We start from the raw sequence: 20,904 nt of genomic DNA on the forward strand, positions 1-20,904 counted from the left end.
CACATCACACCAATACACTCAAACATGACACCACACTTCCAACTAGAACACAATAATTTTCAAAAAAAGGGACGGACAACTCCAGCCGCCGACATTTCGCTTGTGGCTTCCGTACGAGTCGACACTCCAGGCATTTTGCGCATACGCTTTTCGCAGACTCGTTTGTTTTCCTCCCGCGTACATCATCGCTCGCCGATTCCGCCGCCAATTGGGTTATTGGATCCACTTATACCGTTCGTGAAATATACATAAATAAATAAAAGAGAGTTAGGAAATTTGTATTAACAAAGAAACCGTGCTGTGCGTTATTCGCTTTGTAAATAAAAAGTGAATTCCGAAATTTGAAACTTCGTTCTGTGCATTATTTCGTTTCTTATACCAATAGAGTTTGGAAATAAAGGTGAGTTGCACAGGTATTGAAACATGGTCCTTCGAGCCTACAGAAAGGCACTTTAAAAAAGAAAAACGGAAAATAATCATAACAATAAAAATTTTTTTTAATAAAAGTAAAGTACGGTGACTATTATACATATACTTAAAACTATACAAGTGAAAAAAATAAAAATAAAAATTATAAAACAGTGAAATGAAAAATACTTAAAGCCATAAAAAATTGACATATACAGTGTTAGTGCAGTGCAACACAGTTGGGATATATAAAATATGTAAGAAAGGAAGACTAAACGAAAACAAAAACAACAAGAACAGCGGGCGCGAAACTAAATAAATCACACCACCGGCCGCGGATAATAAAAACAAAGACAACTTACCCAAAGCACATACAAAAGGCACACAGGAGAATAGGAGGCATACTAACTGCGAGGACAAGAAGAATAAGGAAATAAACATTAGGGCAAGCCACAAAGAAATACACTCCCCCAAAATTCCCTTGATGCGAGAGAGGGTAAGTGTATCGCTTCCATCTTACTTATATGCATGGACATATGTATGTTTAGCAAAAAAAAAAAAAACTGGTTTACCAATTATAACTCGGTTATAACTTTAAACAGTTTCATCAAAACGAATACTCAAATTTAATACGGTGCATTAAAAGACCGATATTAAAGTTGATAAAATACATACTTGTATTTAAATTACTAATGCCTATGTATGCTTTTCTTGGTGAACACAATCACACAAAAAAAATTAAAATCGTACAAAAGCATCCAAGTCTCTACTTGTAATATTTTCCGGCACCCCTTCTGCTTTTAAAGCAGCAAGCGGATTGCACTAATAAGCAAAAGGCATATTAAAAAGTACAAAACAAGAAATAAAAGAAAACATAAATGCGGAACATATGATTTATAAATTGAAACAGTGATTGCGATCGCAGTTCGAACCTGTGAATTACGATCACAATAGCAAATAGCAGAAAAGTAACAACTTTCTTCAGGGTATTGTATATATCGTATATGCTATTTTTCGTCATAGCGGTTTGAAGTTTTGACTGAAAACAAAAATTTCATATAAAACATCTTTAACAACCAGAAGTTTCAACTACTTATGGAATATTTTAATTTAATATAATTAAAATTTTAATTTTATTTATTTGAAAGCTTTTGTGATGAATTTAAAAAATTAGCTTAGAGTACAAATTGAAACTCTTTTCATGGTAATATATATATAGTATAAATATTTAAATTAAGTTTTTAATAACACTTAGTAATAAATTATATGAATTTTAATAAAAATGGAGCTACTTTTACTGTTTTATATTTATTTATTCTTTTGTTAAGATGCTCTTATAATTATTTCGTTTAACCGAATATTATTTAATTTAAAACAAGAATTGTAATTAATTAATTTCAGAAAAAAATATGGAATAAAAAAATTACGGGTTTTTAATATTTTCCCAAAGATTAGGAAACTCCCGTTATTAATTTGGTCTGGAAAATATTATTAGCGGGTATTCAAAACATTCTGATGGATTATGGAGTTTATTAGTTTTTCTTTGAAAATATACAAATACATACAAATGAACTATGCAATAAGCTCTAAGTTTCAGGTAGCAGAACCGCTCCAACATTTGCGAAAATGTAGTGAAAAAAAAGGCGTAAAAACTTGACTCGAGTTACAGGAACCAAAAGAAAATTTGCCGCTAATAACGACAAAAGGTTCAGTCGTTCCCACGACAGTCGGGTGTACGTAACTGGACGGGACCCGGACTTGTATTCAGCCAAACACTGTCAAATCGGCAGAATCTGCCGCTACAACAACAACAACAGAAGGTTGTTGCGATCGCAATAGCAATATAAAATCACAGTGATTTAAAAATCGCAATCACTGAAATCACAGTGATTTAAAAATCGCAATATCGCTCATCTCTAATGCAAACCAACCTTCCTTAGCTTGGTAATTAACTAACATTAACTTGCCGAAATTTATTAGAGGCAAATATAGGAACATACATACGAGTATGCACATACCGTCACACATGTGTGTTGAGTGCAGAAGTTAAATACCTGCAAATATCATTTCTCTTTTTCCAATTTAACCAACTTTCCTGCGTCAAGTACTAGTACCACAATTACAACAATAAATTATATTTAAATAAATTGCATGCCTACACAGTATATACCACATATTAGAGATGAGCGATATTGCGATTTTTAAATCACTGTGATTTCAGTGATTGCTATTTGGCTAAATGAGTTAAGCTTTCACACACCACTCACAAAGCAACACTGGCACACTCACCACACTTGGAGACAACACTCAGCGATTGGAAGCAGCAGTCTACACCCACACACACACACCAATACACGTCGTACATCAACCCACTAAAACTCTCCACAGCCCAACGAGCAAAAACCCTCGTCCTGGAAGAAGCCGCCCCTTTCAACCGCGATTTTCGAGCAATAAACATCGGCACACGTTTCTACATTTTTGGTACTTTCGGCACGCAGCTCCACGTTTTTATATATATTTTTTTCGTCCTCTTCGGCGCGCAGCTCAACCACCGTTCCCATATTGGGAGATCCTCTACGCACAGCAGCTGAATCAACGCATTTTCATCACATCATTTTATAAAAACATATACACTTCCACTGGTACCCGACCAGGGAGTCCACTAATTCAATACATTGTATCATCTATACATAATCCATTTTTATATACATTGCCACCTTCACTGGTATCCGACCAGGAGACTTTTATTATAACCTTTCTGTTTCTTTAATAAAATTGTTAACGTGAAGTGAACAACCACATACTTATATATTGCGTCCCAAAAGCAGTGGGTATTAAAACCAAGTGGTAAGTTTAAATATGGTCCTTCGAGCCATTCTGAATGGCACTATTGTGAAGCAAAGAAAAAAAAAATAATAATAATAAGAATAAAATAACGAAAATGTGAAACAAAATTATACAGCCAAAAGTGAAAAAAAAGCTAAAAATATTAAGTTAAAGTGACAAATAAAGGTGAATAAGTGCGCAAGTGCAAATGCAAGTGCAGTGAAATTGACGAAGAAAAAAAAAAGAGAGAAACTAACAATTAAAAAGAGTGCAAGTGCAGACAGTTTGTGAAATTATATAAAAAAAGAACAAGATACAGTGCCCGAAACTGAAAATAATAGAATATAAAAAGAAAAAAAAAAGTATAAGTGTTAAAAGTGCATACATACTTACCTATTCCATGTGCCCGCAAAAAGCCCAACAAGAGAGTTTGGGTAGTGACAAAAAACAGGAAAACAAAAGAATTAAAATCAAACAAGAATACATATACATATACACATACATCACAGTACGGTGAAAAAATAAGCAGTTACCAAAAAAACAAAAAAAAACGGGCGCGGACAAAAGAAAACAAAACCACCTAACTAATAAATCAAAAACAAAAAACAGCGGGCGCGAATATATATTCAATTATGTCTGTAAAAAAATACATATTAATATAAAACGGGCGCGGAATAAAACAACAAATGAAAGATTTTCTCACTACCCAGTACGAAATCGCAGAAAGGGTAGACAAAAAAATTAATACAAGTAAACCAAATGGTATTCAGCAAGACTTCAATAGAAGCTTCCACAAGCCCCAAGCCAATAGCAACAACAATTTAAATAGAAGCTTCTTCAAAACTCAATCGTTCTCATCTGAACAGAATAAATATAGATCATGCGAACTATGTACAGGAGGGCATAAGCTCAAATCTTGCGAGAGATTTAAAAAATTGAGTATTATCGACCGCAACAATTTCGTAAAAACTAAAAGACTTTGTACAAACTGTCTGTCACATATTGTCATAAACGACACCATTCGATGCTTCATATTAATAATTTTTTCAGCTTACCCCAAAACAGTGCAAATATCCAAAGGGCCGCGGGTTTATTTGCAACAACAAATCCCGAAGTGCCAAATTCACAAAATTGCCCAGAAGCACCATGCTGCTCAAAGGCATTAACAACTCAAACGCTACATAGCGAAAATCAAAGTAGGGTACTACTACCCACAACAATCGTCTCCTTCGAACATCGAGGAGAACTGTTTAAGCTCAGAGCCCTAATTGACCAAGGATCACAACGATCTTTCATAGCGTCTAGGGCACAAAATAAGCTAAATCTGCCAACAAGACAAGCCAAATTTGAAATTACGGGAATGGGCGGAAGAGTAGTTCAAAACTCTAATAAGATCTGCCCCATTACCCTATTTTCCCCCCAAGCATATATAAGAATACAAGCAGAAGCTATAGTCTTACCGCAATTAACCAATATGTTACCAAGCTATCATATAAATAGCAAGAATTGGGAAAAGGTATCACACTTTAAGTTAGCAGATCCCAACTGCAACACCCCCCCTCAAATAGACATTCTATTAGGCAGCGATCTCATACCACAAATAATACTCGAAGGTATTGAGAAAATTTCAAACACACTTTTGGCACAAAAGACTATTTTCGGTTGGATCCTAAGTGGACTAGTTACGGAACCAGTCACAACAATGACAACTCAAGTTGAGGAAATTTCAAATGAGTACTTCAATTCACAATTGAGAAAATTTTGGGAGATAGAAGAACTCCCCCCCATTTCAATCAAAACCCCCGAACATCAGTTTTGTGAAGACTTTTACAAATCCAGAACTACTAGATCAGATAATGGTCGGTATGTCGTACGACTACCACTAAAACAACAATTTCCCAACACAATCGCCTTAGGTCACTCTCGCACCTCTGCAATACAGCAGTTTCAAAGTATGGAAAGAAACCTACTTAAAAAATGTGAACTCAAACCAGAATATGATGGTGTGTTGGAAGAATACCTCCATTTAGATCACATGGAGGAAGTAAGCCCATGCGAAAAAATTATCAATGGCAAATACTACTCATTTTATTTACCACATCATGCAGTAGTAAAGCCAGATAAAAAAACAACTAAAGTAAGAGTTGTCTTCAACGCCTCAAGATCCACTAGCTCGGGGAATTCCCTAAACGATATCGTGTTTACAGGACCCACGCTCCAACCTGATTTAATGCTGCTCATTCTAAACTGGCGTATATTCAAATACGTATTTAACGGGGACGTCGAAAAAATGTATAGACAAATAGTCGTACATAAAGACGATCAGGATTTTCAGCGAATTATTTTCTGAAAAATCACCCAATAGTCCACTACGTGACTTCAAGCTAAAAACAGTGACCTTTGGCGTTAACTGTGCCCCATACTTAGCCATTCGAACACTCCATGAATTGGCTGAAAACACCAAGTCAGAATTTCCTCTGGTAACACAGGTGTTAAAACACAAACGTATGAAGACGATATTCTGTCTGGAAGTCACAGTCTTCCACAAGCATACGAATCACTATCACAAGTAATCCAAGCCCTCAAATCCGCAGGGTTTCCATTAAAAGAGATTACGGCAAATCACCCAACTATATTAAAAAATGTACCAAAAAAAAATTTGTTGGAGACTAATTTCCTTATTTTCGAAAAGGAAAGTACAACAAAAACGCTGGGCATCCAATGGAATGCGATATCGGATCAGTTTTCGTACACAACTGAGTCCATATCCGCACTATCCGCCATTACAAAACACCAAATTCTCTCCTCTGTGGCAAAACTTTTTGACCCCGCAGGATGGCTATCGCCAATTATGATACAAGCCAAAATCCTGATACAAGAAATATGGCTAGATGGTACCGACTGGGACTAGCAAGTAAAACCACTTCATTTAGAAAAGTGGTCCCAGTTCGCGAGCAATCTAAACGATATCACACAAATACAAATCCCAAGATGGGTAAATTATGTCCCAGAGCACAAAGTCGAACTACACGGCTTTTGTGACGCCTCTGAAAAGGCGTATTGCGCCACTATATATGTACATATGTTCGCACACAAAGCGACAAGGCGACCACAAGCCACTTACTAGTTGCAAAAGCAAAGGTGGCTCCTCTAAAAACCATAAGTCTACCACGACTAGAACTATGTGGTGCACTCCTACTTGCCAAACTAGCATCCATAGTGCAAACGCATCTGAATATGGCAAAATATAAATTATATCTTTTGGTCCGATTCCGAGATTGTATTAGCCTGGTTGGAAAAACCACCACATGCGTGGAAGACGTATATTTCCAATCGAACGTCTCAAATTCTTGACCTAGTGGGATCAGAAACTTGGTGACATGTAGCCAATCCTGCTGATCTAAGTACAAGAGGGTTCAATCCTCTGCACTTTGCCACCACCACCCTCTGGTGGAATAGCGCCCGATGGTTAACAGAATTTCCCGATTCTTGGCCAAAATCGCCCATGCGCAACATAATTGGCACAGAAAGTCGAAAGATCGACTCCTTTTACACAACATTGGATTATACTGACATCCTTGAGTGATTTTCATCATACCCCCGAGCCCTCAGGGTAATCGCTTACATGCTCAAATTCATAGAGCGACTCAGACTTAGAAATAAGGGAAATCGCCTTGGGGATATAACGAACGTCATCCCATTGTTATACCAGAGAGATCGCAACTTGCCACATTATATCTCAATTATGTCCACGTACTTTTATTACACGCAGAACACCGCATCATGCAAGAGTTTTATATCCCAAAACTCAAGCCAAAAATAAAGAAATGCATTTTTTCGTGCAAGATATGCACTATGCATAAGCAAAAGATGCGAACGCAGATTATGGCAGCACTTCCACCGGAACGCTGCAACTTTGCCCTTCACTATCACAAGTGTCGATTTTGCTGGGCCTTTTCAAATAAAGGCATCCATGCTAAGGTCTCCCACCCTAATGAAAGGCTACGTGGCTGTCTTTGTCTGTTTTACGACAAAAGCAGTACACCTCGAGCTATGTACTAATCTGACAAAAGAGGTTTTTCTAGCGGCATTTCGCTCGTTTCGTCGGCAAGACATTTATAGGTGCACAAAGAGCCACCGAAAAACAGTTTGTGGACTTTATCAAACAAGTTTCCCCTGAGATTGTACAAAAGTAGGCTCCCCAAGGCATTAACTGGCAGTTCATCCCTCCAAGCGCTCCTCATGTGGGTAGTTTATGGGAATCAGCGGGAAAAAGCTTTAAATCCCACTTTAAAAAAGTAACTGGAAACTACAAATTTAACTTTGAAGAATTTACAATATTATTAATTCGTATTGAAGCCGTTCTAAATTCACGGCCATTGACGACACTCTCGCAAGATCCCTCAGATCTAACAGCTCTTACACCAGGGCTCTTTCTCAAAGGAGCACCCATTCTGGCCATACCTGAGCCAGGCGTGGAGTCGCTTTCCTTACTAAATAGATGGGAAAGAATTAAAATTCTCCATCATAATTTCAGCCGCCGATGGAAGGAGGAGTATATAAAGGAAAACTCCTGAAAAGGCGCCAAAGCTTGGAGATTTTGTCCTAATACATGACGACTGTCTCCCCTCTACAGAATGGCGGCTTGGTCACATAGAGAAGCTACATCACGGCTCCGACGGTCACATAGGAGTAGTTGACCTCCGTACTCAAAACGGAACTCTAACGAGACCGCACGTTAAACTATGCTACTTACCAACCGCAGATAATAACGACAATGTACATAACAAACAATCCGTACAATAATACCGACGCGCAGAAATTGAAACATCCGTCTAATAAACAAAACCGAAATCAATCAATCAATGGGTAGATTAGTAAACTCTGACAAACCAAATAAAGTTGGTTACAAATCGCACAATTTCATAATAGATAGAAATGAGTTGCAACTAAACACGACCTCTTCTCCATACAGGCAAACATGGACTCAGAAAGCATGTCAACTCCAACACCAACACTGCGATCGGGCATCAGTGTTCCCCATCCTGGGGTTGTCCCAACAGCGGTACCCCGTACAATCACCGCATCAGCACCGTCAACTGCAGCTCGTAATGGCACACGAGCAGCTGTAACCACACCGGCACCACCAGCGGAGCCGCATCGCATACGATGCCCCCTTTGTCGCCGCCCCCATCGACTGCAACACTGTGGGCTCTTTAAGGGCATGTTCCAGCGGCAGCAGGTAGCACAGGCGCATGGGCATTGCAACAATTGTCTGGCACACACGCACGCGACTGAGGACTGTGACTCTGGGGCATTGTGCCAAATGTGTGGCCGGCAGCATCACACGCTGCTCCACCGCACCCCAAGACGTGAGGTTGGTCGGCCACCTGCCACTCGCAGACTGCAGCAACCCAACCGTGTGGCACGACGACGAAGACCGCCACCACTTCCTGAGTCCCGTCTATGGCGTCCGCGAAACGCAGTACCCATCAGGCGCCATCGTAAAAGACCACACTACCGGCGCACGTCCGGACTTAGCAACGTTGTGGCAACGTTGCAACAACTCCAGCGATTGCTAGGCTGAACTTTCGCCTAGGGGGGCCGGGATGGCTAAATGAGTTAAGCTTTCCGCCCACATACACTACTACACCACGCAACACTCCACTCACAAAGCAACACTGGCACACTCACCACACCTGGAGACAACACTCAGCGATTGGAAGCAGCAGTCTACACACACACACACACACACCAATACACGCCGTACATCAACCCACCAAAACTCTCCACAGCCCAACGAGCAAAAAGCCTCGTCCTGGAAGAAGCCGGCCCTTTCAACCGCGATTTTCGAGCAATAAACATCGGCACACGTTTCTACATTTTTGGTACTTTCGGCACGCAGCTCCACGTTTTTATATATAAGTGACATTGCTACACTCACTCAAACAATAAATTAATCTCAATACGCTCTTATACGTCTTATACGTTAGAAGTAAAATAATATAGATGACCTTCTGTAGCAGTTATTAAGCAATGATGAGTTAGTCATTAAGCAAACATTGAAATGTCACGTATTAATTCCCTATTGTAATATTTAAATTTGTTAATAGATTAAAATTAAATCCAATAAACTAATATTAAAATTTCACTTATATTTTTTTCGTCCTCTTCGGCGCGCAGCTCAACCACCGTTCCCATATTGGGAGATCCTCTACGCACAGCAGCTGAATCAACGCATTTTCATCACATCATTTTATAAAAACATATACACTTCCACTGGTACCCGACCAGGGAGTCCACTAATTCAATACATTGTATCATCTATACATAATCCATTTTTATATACATTGCCACCTTCACTGGTATCCGACCAGGAGATTTTTATTATAACCTTTCTGTGTCTTTAATAAAATTGTTAACGTGAAGTGAACAACCAATACATACATATATATATTGCGTCCCAAAAGCAGTGGGTATTAAAACAAAGTGGTAAGTTAAAATCACTGTGATTTTATATTGCTATTGTGATCGCAACTAAGTCGACGTTCAAACGGAGACCTTTTGTTGTTGTTGTTGTAGCGGCAGATTCTGCCGATTTGACAGTGTTTGGCTGAATACAAGTCCGGGTCCCGTCCAGTTACGTACACCCGACTGTCGTGGGAACAACTGAACCTTTTGTCGTTATTGGCAGCAAATTCTCTTTTGGTTCCTGTAACTCGAGTCACGTTTTTACGCCTTTCTTTTCACTACATTTTCGCAAATGTTGGAGCGGTTCTGCTACCAGAAACTTAGAGCTTATTGCATAGTTCATTTGTATGTATTTGTATATTTTCAAAGAAAAACTAATAAACTCCATAATCCATCAGAATGTTTTAAATACCCGCTAATAATATTTTCCAGATCAAATTAATAACGGGAGTTTCTTAATCTTTGGGAAAGTATTAAAAAACCGTAATTTTTTATTCCATAGTTTTTTTCTGAAATTAATTAATTACAATTCTTGTTTTAAATTAAAAAATATTGGGTTAAACGAAATAATTATAAGAGCATCTTAACAAAAGAATAAATAAATATAAAACAGTAAAAGTAGCTCCATTTTTATTAAAATTCATATAATTTATTACTAAGTGTTATTAAAAACTTAATTTAAATATTTATACTATATATATATTGTTGCAAATTTACTCCTTACTAGTTTACTTTACTAGGTTCGTATCTCTGAATTGACAAATAAAACCGTTTAATTCACTTCAACAAAATCTCTTTATTTTACAACTCGTCTACACTATAGCAGTTTACTCTTAGCACTGGTTGATTACGTTGGCGCTGCCACGGCTTATATAGCCACGCACTCCTCGCTGATGCCGACGTGTCCTTCTAGAATATTGCGTCTGGAAATTATAAGAAGATAATGCTATACGGCGCCAAATGCAGCTATTGTTTAGACAAGCAGACAGCGGCGCCAGACTCAGCAGTTGTTTAAGTAGACTAGCAGACGCGGCACCAGACGCAGCAATTGTTTAAGTAGACAAGCAGACAGCTGCGGCGCCAGATGTCTATTGTTTCGACAAGCAGACAGCCGCGGCGCCAGATGTCTACAACAAGACAAATGCTATTCCATATACCTACAGCTATTGTTCATAATAAGGGATGCATATAGCAATACAAATACAACTTAATACTACCTTTGTAACACTGCCCTCCACTAAAGCCTAATCGTCCCGATTAGGCACAAATCCTCTTGAACCAAATGGGGCGAGCCTCTCCAAATGTACTACTTTCATTTTACATCGTGCTTTTCCATTTCTTTGTATGCGGTATACCACGTCATTAAGTCGTTTCATCACCATATAGGGTCCTTCCCAGGCTGTCTGCAGTTTCGGGGACAAGCCTTTCTTTCTAAGTGGATTGGACAACAGGACCAGATCATCTTCTTCAAAACCTTTTGAATTTGCCGCTTGATCAAACCGGTCCTTCATCTTATTGCTCATCAGATGCGTATGCTGTCTTACCATTAGAAGCAATTCATTCATTTCTTCCTTTAAGGCAGAACAATAATCTCCATCATTTCCTACAGCTGTAGGATTCGTTCCAAACTTAAGGTCAGCAGGGAGTCGCAGATCAGATCCGAAAATAATCTTTGCTGGCGTGTAACCAGTTGTCTAGTGCTTCGCTGAACGATACGCCAGCAGGAACATCTGGATGCACTTGTCCCAATTCCGTTGATCTTTATCAACGATTTTCCGCAGATGTTCTTCGAGCGTTCGGTTGAATCTCTCTACTATCCCATCTGATTGTGGGTGTAACGCTGTTGTCCGTGTCTTGTGGATGCCCAATAATATACAGACTTCTTGGACGGGCACTCTGAACCTTGTTATCCAATTTTCTATAAACGCTTCGGCTACTGTCTTCGCTTCTTGGTTTGGTAAGGCATATACTTCTGGCCATTTACTGAAATAGTCCATGACAACCAGTAGATATTTGTTTCCGGCCGTACTGGTTGGGAACGGACCTGCAATATCCATTGCGACTCGTTCAAATGGTGATCCCACGTTGTACTGTTGCAGCCTACCGCGACTTTTGGCTTTAGGACCTTTAGCTGGCAGGAACTCTACGCAATTACTTATCCATTCTGCTATGGAATCTCGACAACCGATCCAGTAGAACCGTTGTTTAATTTTCTCTATAGTTTTTGTAATTCCAAGGTGCCCTGCACTAGGTCCATTGTGATATTCTTTCAATACTTTCGGGATCATGGACTTCGGTACTATGATCAGCAGACGAGACTGTTTGCCATCTTCGCTTTCCCAGGTACGATGAAGGTACCCATTAACGAGGTTTATGCTGTTCCATTGGGCCCAATATGCTTTTGCCGTTGAACTCTCGTTACTTATTTTTTCCTTTGGTGGTCGTACCCCATTTTCTTTGGCTATTATCAGCTTTGCAAGATCAGGGTCCTCCAGCTGATTGATTCTGATGTGGTGAGGAGTCCAATCATCCTCAGGTTCTATATTCAGTAATCGCACGTCGATTATACCTTCTTTTCCCTCTGAATTGGAGCAATGTTTACATTCCAGTGGACAAGGGCGACGTGATAATGCATCCGCATTTTTGTGGTGAATCCCCTTTCGATGTTCCGTTTCGAAGTCGTAATTCTGTAATCTTTCGATCCATCGTGCAACTTGGCCTTCCGGATTCTTAAACTGTAATAACCATTTTAATGCTGCATGATCAGTCCTCAGCAAGAGTCGTTGTCCATAAAAATACTTGTGGAAATGTTTTACACATTCCACCACAGCTAGTAGTTCTTTCCGCGTCACACAGTAGTTTTTCTCTGGTTTCCCGAGCACTCTGCTGTAATACCCAATCACTCTTTCTTGTCCGTCGATGAGCTGAGACAGGACACCTCCAATTCCATAAGCGCTCGCATCTGTATCCAGGATGAATTTCTTTCCAGGTATTGGATAAGCTAACATCGGCGCCGTACAAAGTAGTTCTTTAAGCTGCTCAAACGCTTTTTCTTGTTCCAACTGCCATACAAACGGGCGATTCTTCTTTGTTAAATCATGTAAACTTCTAGCCACGTTCGCAAATCCAGGTACAAAACGGCGGTAATACGTGCATAAGCCGAGGAAGCTGCGGAGTTCATGTATGTTGGTGGGTTGAGGCCAATCTTTAACTGCTTTTATTTTTCCCTCCTCGGTGTGAATCCCCTCAGTTGACACTTTATGTCCGAGATATGTGACCTGCTTCTTCCATAATGAACACTTTTTGGGATTCAAGCGTAATCCGGCTGATGCTATTCGCTGAAAGACTTCCTCTAGATTTTTCAGATGATCATCAAAACTTTTTCCCATGATGATAATGTCATCAAGATACACCAAACATGTCTTCCAGTTGAGTCCTTTTAACACATGTTCAATCAGTCGCTCGAACGTTGCAAGCGCATTACATAACCCAAATGGCATCACAGAGAATACCCATAACCCGTCGCCCATACTGAAAGCGGACTTTTCACGGTCACGTTCATCAATCTCGACTTGCCAATATCCACTTTGTAGATCTAATGTAGAAAACCATTTCGCTCCAGACAAGGTGTCTAATGTATCGTCGATTCTTGGTAGAGGATAACTGTCTTTCTTTGTGACATCATTCAACTTCCTATAATCTACGCAGAAACGGGTGCTACCATCTTTTTTTTTAACTAAAACGATAGGTGAGCTCCATGGACTTATTGAAGGTTCGATTACACCGTTTTTGTGCATGTCTTCAATAATTTTGTTAGCATCCTCACGTTTTGCTAGTGGAACCCTACGCGGAGCTTGTCGGATTGGTTTAGCGTCTACAGTATTTATGCGATGTCTGACAATGCCGGTTCTTCCTGTGTTGTTTCCTTCGTTTGCAAATATGGATGCGTATTTTTGTAAAAGTTTTTCTGCTTTTAATTTTTCATTTCCGTGCACCTCATTCAGCAAATTGTTTAGGAGTGTAGGACTTATCTGCTATGGCTCAATAGTAGGCTTCTGTTGTGACCGTTCGCATCGTGCTTTTGCAGTTATATTCTGGCACTGTCCAATTACTGCTCCTTTCTTCAGACTTATAGGCGTGTTGAATTCATTCACTACTCTGACCGGAATGGTGGCGTCTTCTCTAGTTTTCACAAGTGTTCTTCCTACCGATATGGGTGTATCTATTTTTGTTGGTTCCACAATCCACAATTCTTCAGTCCCACCTCCTCCATTCACTTTAGCCCATACAATCGCCTCAGATTTTGGTGGAATACTCTGATTATCATCAACAATCACCCTCTTACTTTCAACGTTGGTCACATATCCGGTGTTTATAGGCATCTCCATGTTCTGGCAAAACAGCATTTGCTTGTTTAAATCCAAAGTAACCCCGTGATCAATCATGAAATCTACTCCCATTATAATTTCATCCGTGATTTCTGCTACGATTAAGGTGTGATTAACTTCCAGGGTACCAATCATCACTTCGCAAAACACTTTTCCCGCGACAGCTGCTTCCTCTCCGGTGGCCGTTCGAAGCTTGCAACCGACTAATGGTTCAACCGTTCCTCTTACCACATCCGGTCGGATAATTGAATGTGTGGCACCAGTATCCAAAGTAAGCGTTGACAGTCGTCCATTTACGATGCCGTTGATAGTAAGATTGTTGTCATGGCGACCTATTTGTGATATCGAGATGGCGGGGCAAATAGTTGTGGGAACCAGCTCACGCCCCTTTGAACTGTTCCGTTTTAGTTTAACGACTTGTGAGATGTGGATGCTCCGTCCTCGTTATCTGTTGGTTGTTTCCGTTTTGATGGGTTTACTTTTATATTGCAATTTCGGGCAAAGTGACCCGCTTTTCCACAGTTGAAACATCTTCCTGTTGTATTTACTCGCGGTGCAGCAATTGTCTTCAGAGTCTTCAATATTTCTTCCATCAGCGCCGGTTGTTCCATTTCAACTCTTTGTACTTTGTAGTAGGGAAGCTGTTTCCTGTGTGAGGGCGTGCGAAACCGTTTCAGCAAACGTTCTTTTTGGCAATGCATATGTGGCGCGTTTGGTGTCCACATCACGAATTCCATTTATGAAACATTGAATTTTTACCCTCTCAATGTAATCCACAGATGCATCTGCATTTGCCAAATGAGCCAGTCGTTCTATTTCAGATGAGAACTCTTGCAATGACTCGTTCATCTTCTGACCCCTATTTTCCAGTTCGATCTGGTATATTTGTTTCCGGTGCTCACTATCATATCGTCTTTCTATCGCACTCATCAATGCCTCATAGTTGTCCCGTTCACAGTCTGGAATAGTCTGAAGGATTTCTGCCGCAGGTCCTTTCAATGATACAAACAAGGACGCCACTTTGTCCGCTGCATTCCAGTTATTGGCCATTGCTGTCATTTCAAACTGAAGTTTGAAAATTTGAAATGGAATACTTCCATCGAATGTGGGTGCCTTCAATCTTTGATTATTTGTTGATGGTGCAGGGCCATGTAGTTGCAGTTCTCGCACACGATTACTTAATTGAAGAACTTCTGATTTTAAATTTTCTTCGTCATTTTTTAAAGTGCTTAATTCGTCTTCAAATTTTGAAAATTTCTCTTGCACTTGCTTTTGTAGTTGTGTAGTATTTTCCGTAATCTGTTGAACCAAACGCTTTGCTAACAGCGTATTATTTTCCGTAATCTGTTGTGTAAGGCGAGACTCTAACTGTGATGTATTTTCAGCTATTTGCGTCATTTGCTGTGCCAAACGATTTTCTGTTTGCACTGCATTTTCTGCTATTTGTGATGTATTTTCAGCTATTATTTGCTTAATAGCCACTAACAGCATGTTCGTGTCTGCACTTGATGATGTTCGTTGTTCTTCTACTTTTTCTTCTACCTTTGTAGAAGTTTCTGGCCCATCAAATTCGAACTCGTCCACATTAATTCCATCCGCTTCCATTGCTTCACGTAATCGTGCCTGCAGATCCGCCTTTTGCCCGCTTATCGGCAAATTACGCTCCTCCAGTTCCTTTTTTAAATGCTGAATTCTCAATTCTCCGAATTTAACCATCTTGAATTTGGATTATTTGACAATCCCACTTCTGACACCAATTGTTGCGAATTTACTCCTTACTAGTTTACTTTACTAGGTTCGTATCTCTGGATTGACAAATAAAACCGTTTAATTCACTTCAACAAAATCTCTTTATTTTACAACTCGTCTACACTATAGCAGTTTACTCTTAACACTGGTTGATTGCGTTGGCGCTGCCACGGCTTATATAGCCACGCACTCCTCGCTGATTCCGACGTGTCCTTCTAGAATATTGCGTCTGGAAATTATAAGAACATAATGCTATACGGCGCCAAATGCAGCTATTGTTTAGACAGGCAGACTCTCAATTGTTTAAGTAGACAAGCAGACAGCCGCGGCGCCAGACGCAGCAATTGTTTAAGTAGACTAGCAGACAGACTGCGGCGCCAGATGTCTATTATTTCGACAAGTAGACAGCCGCGGCGCCAGATGTCTACAACAAGACAAATGCTACTACTTTTGTAACAATATATTACCATGAAAAGAGTTTCAATTTGTAGTCTAAGCTAATTTTTTAAATTCATCACAAAAGCTGTCAAATAAATAAAATTAAAATTTTAATTATATTATATTAAAATATTCCATAAGTAGATGAAACTTCTGGTTGTTAAAAATGTTTTATATGAAATTTTTGTTTTGAAAATATTGCATTTTGCATATATTTCATCTACTACTTCAAACATCTGCCATACTTCACATCTTTTCCTTGATAAATTTCCTGCCATTATTAAAAATTATAAGAACGTTACACTCAAAACTTCAAACCGCTATGACGAAAAATAGCATAAACGAAATATACAATACCCTGAAGAAAGTTGTTACTTTTCTGCTATTTGCTATTGTGATCGTAATTCACAGGTTCGAACTGCGATCACAGTTTTGAACTGCGATCGTAATTCACAGGTTCGAATTGCGATCACAGTTTCGAATTGCGATCGCAATTCACAGGTTCGAACTGCGATCACAATCGCAGTTTATAGAAGTGAACTGCTATTTATAAAATGTGATCGCAGTTGCGATTTGCGATTTTTCAATCACAGTGAAAAAATTACCGGTAGTGAAATATCGCTCATCAATAATACATATACATAGGGACAATGAAATTACGGGAAAGTAATACAATTTGGGAAAAAAAATAAACGGTGTGTTACAGAATTTGATAACACGAATTAACAACAAAACGAAAAAAAATATTATCATAATAAATATGTAAAAATTATTATACCATATATATGTACATATATGCACATATAAATAGTATATACTTATTCATATATTCAAAGTCCTAGTAACAGCCGGTTCGAGCAATATCCCTTGTATTTGCACAACAAAACAAGCAGGTTTGCACCGTATTAAAGTAATTTAAGCATACTTATATGCATACGAAGCACATATAGTGCACACTTTTCTACAAAAGGTATTGACCCCTTTCGTTACGTACGTACGAGGGCATACCTATAAGTCCGGAAGCTAAAAAATACTCGCAGTACATAAAAAAAAAATATTGTTATAATAATATTATTATTATAATAATATTTAATAAATAATAAAAAACTATAAACGCGGATTTCATTAATTTTATCAAAAAAACTCTTATTTACCTAAAAGAGTTTTCAGTTTATAAAGTTCTCAGTATACACTGAAAGAAAATATATACAAATATTTTACAAATGTACATTTTCTTCTGCAGAAGCTACACGCTCTAAGCAAGGTGCTACAAAACAAAAGAGGGAGAAAGACATATCATAGTCCAAATTCATTTCTGAGAGTGACTGTCTAATAAAATACTGCACTCGATTTGCTTCTTCGCCGATTCAAGACAATTCTGAATCTGAAATTGTAGATACTGACGATTCAGATCTACCAGAAAACTTTAAATCTTCTGCATACGCCAAATTTGAAAACTGCTTAGACCAGTATGAAGACACAAAAATTATGATTGCAGATCAACTAAAACTTTTAAAGTCAATTGCACTTACTCCCCACAGTAGAGTAGAGTTACCACAATTGCAAGCGCAAGAGGCAACAGGCATTCATCTCAAAGTGCCAGCGTGCGATACAGAAATATTCTATGTAGGTTATGAACAATGGCCGTCCTTCCGGGACATGTTTACTGCCGTGTACATAAACCATCCAAAACTATCGCAAGCGCAAAAATTGTATCATCTCCGATACAAAACAAAAGGTCAAGCAGGCGTAATAGTAAAACAATTCGCATTAAGTGATGACAATTTCAATTTGGCTTGGGAAGCTCTGAAAGCAAGATATGAAAACAAAAGAATATTGGCCGACAAGCAAGTAACGATACACATGAACTTGCCGAAAATTCAAAAGGAACAGCTAAAGAATTCATAAAACTAGAATCAAATATTCCCACAGACTACTGGGACCCTATTCTGGTAAACATATGTACCGCAGCATTACCAGAAAAATCACTACTTCTGTGGGAACAATCGCTCTCATCAAGAAGAGACGGCAAATGAAAGATTTCTTAACTGCCCAATATGAAATTGCGGAAAGAGTAGATAAAAAAAACAGTCAGAACTAAAAACGTTCAACCCGACCTAAACAGAAGCTTCAATAGACCCCAAATCAATAACAACAACAATTTAAATAGAAGCTTTTTCAAAACACAATCGTTCACATCTGAACAGAACAAATATACATCATGCGAACTATATACAGGAGGGCATAAACTCAAAACTTGCGAGAAGTTTAAAAAATTAAATATAAACGAAAAGAACAACTTTGTCAGGTCAAAAAGACACTGTACAAACTGCTTGTCCCACGCGCACACTTTTACTAATTGCGAAAGCAAATTCAACTGCGTAAAAGACATCATTCCTTGTTACATTACAACATGTCTTCCAATACACCTCTAAGTAACGCATTCTCAAGAAAAGCCACGGGTTTAGTTGCAACAGCAACTCCCGAAACACAAAATCTCGAAATTTGCCAAGAGACACCATGCTGCTCAAAGGCATTAAAAACTCAAACGCTACACAGCGAGAATCAAAATAAGGTATTACTACAAACAGCAGTTGTCTCCATCGAACACAGAGGAGAACTGTTTAAACATAGAGCCTTAATAGACCAAGGATCACAACGATCTTTCATAGCGTCTAAGGCACAAAATAAATTAAAATTGCCAACAAGGCAAGCAAAATTTGAAATTACGGGAATGGACGGCAGAGAAGTACAAAACTCTAACAAAATATGCCCCATTACCCTAATTTCCCCCCAAGCGGATAAGCGCATTCAAGCAAATGCTATAGTCTTACCGCAACTAACAAACATGTTTCCAAGCTATCAAATAAATAGCAAGCATTGGGATAAGATTTCACATCTGACTCTAGCAGATACCAACTGCAACACCCCCGCTCTACCTTCTATTAGGCAGCGATCTTATTTCGCAAATTATACTAGAAGGAGTTGAAAAAATTTCGAAAACACTACTGGCGCAAAATACCATTTTCGGGTGGGTCCTAAGGGGACTAGTTGCGGAACCAGTCACAGCAATGACAACTCAAGTAGAGGAAATCGCAAACGAGTACCTCAATTCACAATTGAGAAAATTTTGGGAGTTAAAAGAACTCCCCCCCATTTCAATTACAACACCAGAAGATCAGTATTGTGAAGACTTTTATAAAGCCACAACTACTCGATCAGATAATGGTCGGTATGTCGTGCGACTACCACTAAACCAACAATTTCAAGATACAATCGCCTTAGGTCACTCTCGCACCTCTGCAATACAGGAGTTTCTAAGTATGGAAAAAAACCTACTTAGAAAAGGTGAGCTGAAACAAGATTATGATGGTGTCTTAGAAGAATATCTTCATTTAGATCACATGGAGGAAGTAAGCCCATGTGAAAAAATCTTAAAAGGCAAATATTACTCATTCTACTTGCCACATCATGCAGTAGTAAAGCCTGACAAAAAAAACAACAAAAGTCAGAGTTGTCTTCAATGCCTCAAGAACCACTAGCTCGGGGAATTCCCTAACTGATATTCTATTTACGGACCTACGCTCCAACCAGATCTAATGCTCCTCATATTGAATTGGCGTATATACAAATACGTATTCAAAAGGGATGTCGAAAAAATGTATCGACAAATAGCCGTACATAAAGACGATCAAGATTTTCAGCGAATTAAATTCCGAAAATCTGATAGTCCACTACGCGACTTTAAATTAAAAACAGCAACCTTTGGCGTAAAATATGCTCCATACTTAGCCATTCGTACACTCCACGAACTGGCAGAAAACACAAAGTCAGAATTTCCTCTGGCAACACAAGTGTTAAAAACACAGACGTACATATGTAGACGATATCCTGTCTGGAAGCCACAGTCTTCCACTAGCATACGATACCTTATCGTAGGTAACACATAAATGCCCTCAATACCGCCGGGTTTCCTTTAAAAAAGATTACAGCCAATCACCAAAATATTTTTAAAAATATTCCTAAAGACCATTTGTTGGATAGTAATTTCCTCATATTCGAAAAGGAAAGTACAACAAAAACACTGGGCATACAATGGAATGCGATATTTGACCAGTTTTCATATACTACAGAGTGAATATCCGCATTATCCGCCATCACAAAGAGACAAATTCTATCCTTCCTAGTGCAAACGCCCGGCTTGCTTATTCCAGCCTTACGTATAACGAACGCCATTCCATAATAATACCAGAGAAATCCTCATTTGCCACATTATTCATCAATTATATCCATATACTCATGTTACACGCCGAACATCGCCTCAGTACTATGTTCCCCGCCTTAAGCCCCAAATCAAGAAGTGCATTTTCACGTGCAAGGTCTGCACTATTCACAAGCAGAAAATGAGAACGCAGATTATGTCAGCACTTCCACCTGAACGCTGCAACTTCGCTCTGCCTTTCACCACCACAGGTGTCGACTTTGCTGGGCCTTTTCAAATAAAGGCGTCCATGCTAAAGTCTCCCACTATGATGAAAGGCTATGTGGCTGTCTTTGTCTGTTTAACGACAAAAGCAGTACACCTTGAGCTATATACCAATCTGACAAGGGAGGCTTTCCTCGC

This window comes from Bactrocera dorsalis, chromosome 1 (assembly GCF_023373825.1).
Source record: "Bactrocera dorsalis isolate Fly_Bdor chromosome 1, ASM2337382v1, whole genome shotgun sequence".
NCBI lineage: Eukaryota > Metazoa > Arthropoda > Insecta > Diptera > Tephritidae > Bactrocera > Bactrocera dorsalis.